General features: G+C 43.2%; 1 protein-coding gene across 2 annotated transcripts in view; it reads right to left on the reverse strand.

The window, feature by feature from the left end:
- TC2N (tandem C2 domains, nuclear) overlaps positions 1-2,063 on the reverse strand; it is a 33,799-nt gene extending 31,736 nt beyond the window's left edge. For both annotated transcript variants that reach the window (XM_017729015.1, XM_017729014.1), the window contains exons 1-2: positions 1,985-2,063; positions 755-877 (exon numbers count right to left, since the gene is read on the reverse strand). The gene's annotated coding sequence lies outside the window, so the exon portion shown is untranslated. The remainder of the gene's footprint in view (positions 1-754; positions 878-1,984) is intronic.

Raw genomic sequence — 2,063 nt, forward strand, 5'->3', positions numbered from 1 at the left:
GGAAATTTCCTTGCAGGAAGGAAAAGTTGTGTGAGTCTCAAGGTGGTCTCTCCTTGATTCTAGTTTTTGATAACTGGAAGTGCTAAAATATCCCAAGAGGCAAATATGAGTAAAAGTGGGGGCTGGATTAGTAGGAAAAAGGGTGTATTTCCCCAAATAAATGTTCTTTACAGTCTGAGAGCATTAAAATTTCTAATCACTGAAGTTTTGCACTACAGTTGCCCTAATAGCTCTTGATTTGCAGTCTTTGGTGGATTCCCCATCCACTGAGACTGTAGTTTTTCTGTTACGATGTTTTAAATTTTAAATTAAATAGCACCACAGCTCTGCTGCTAAGTAAGAATTTCATGCCTGTCATCATGCAGTGTAACACAGCTACTTCAAGCTCCAGAGCTGTAAGGGCAGAGAGACCCTCTGCCAAAAGCACAGACTCATAAATTTTGAGCTAACAAAGCATCTCTGTTCATCTCTGCACAGAGCCTGTTGCAAATACTGGGTTATCACATAGCAGAGAGGCTCTGACTCCTGCTAATGGAACTCATGAGATTATGCGTGGTCACTGTTTTAAAGAAATACCAGTAACCTGATATGTTTCCAGAATTATTTGAGTCCTCCTAAGCTGCACATTAAACACACATTTCAAGGCATCTAACTGAATTAATTTACATGACCGAACAGCTTTATTTTCACTGTTCACAGAAGTGTGTTTAACTACTGATAAGGCCCTGTATGCAGCTTGCTGCTATCAAGTTACCTTGGCATTGTCATGCTCAAGGGTTTTTCGGGCTCTCAACGACTTCCAGTCCTGTCTGAATGGCTCTCCAGCTGCTGGAGTTGCAGTGCAGTAGCAGCCATCCTTTGAGACTGCACGTCGCCTCTGTGGTGAAGGAAAATACATTAAAAACAGTATTTTAGACAAGGCAGTTAAAGGAAAAAAAATCACTTTGCAATATGACCTTCCTTCTTTCATCAAGGCAAGACTGTGTCCTGTAATTTGAGGGGGCCCATTAACACATCCCAGTGGCGCTTTTGATGGCTTGGACACCTTTCAGTCTTCTTTCAGCTGTTTGAAAATTGGGAATTTTGTTTCAATAAGCACAAAATTCAGCTCCGCATGGTAAGGGATGTGGACAACCTGATCTTATATGGATAGGGAGACCATTACTGTCCTGTGATTTTTTTAGTTGGGATGGGAAACAAACTTCCCCCCTTCCTTAAAAGATTTTTGTTCCAAACAAATCTAGTCTGAAGATCAGCAGTGAAACCAGTTTACATCTTTTCTTTGCTCCTCCAACCTGCTCCTCAGTCAGCTGCAAATATGTTCTTGCTTCCCTGCCAGCCTCCGGGCAGCATCCAGAGTGCCCCATGCTCTGCTGTATCTTTCTGTAACTAAACCTCGCTTGAGAAACCTGGTGATATTCCCCTGCCTCACTGACTCCTGCTGTCGGCCCCCCTCTCCTCTGGTGATCATTCCAGACCGTCACTGCAACCACACATCCTCACTAATTCCTGGTTCTCTGCAGCTGCTCTTGATCCTTATGCTGCTTCCACTCTGGGCACCACTGGTACTAAGACCAAGCTAATAAACTGGGCTGCTTTTGGCTGGCTCTGCCAAACCACAGCACTCTCAGCTCCAGAAATGCAGGGCTGAAATACTTGAGCAGACCCACGCAGGGCCAATAGAGGAGAATTTATTAGTCTGGGCTATGCTTCACCTCTCATATTCCCCAGTGAGGCCTGTCTCATCTGTTTTGAACCTCTGCACAGCAGACTTTTTCACTTGTTGCTGAGCCTGTTTATGCTATTGGATTACAACTTCCCAGTGTTTTTCTTGTTGAAAGAGGAGTAGCCAGAAGACTATAGAAAGTAGCTACAAGCAGAAGTCTGTATTATCATCTCTGGGCCTCAAACCTTTAGGAACTGGACCTGGAATAATAAAAACCCCACGTATAAATACTGACACAAATCTCAAGTAATTACTTACATCTGCAAACACTTTCAAACAGATTAAGACCCTTTTTCTTCACTCTGTGCAAATGCTCCAGTGAACAAAGTTTTCAGCA

The sequence above is a fragment of the Corvus brachyrhynchos genome, unplaced genomic scaffold (assembly GCF_000691975.1).
Source record: "Corvus brachyrhynchos isolate BGI_N302 unplaced genomic scaffold, ASM69197v1 scaffold1, whole genome shotgun sequence".
Classification (NCBI taxonomy): Eukaryota; Metazoa; Chordata; class Aves; order Passeriformes; family Corvidae; genus Corvus; species Corvus brachyrhynchos.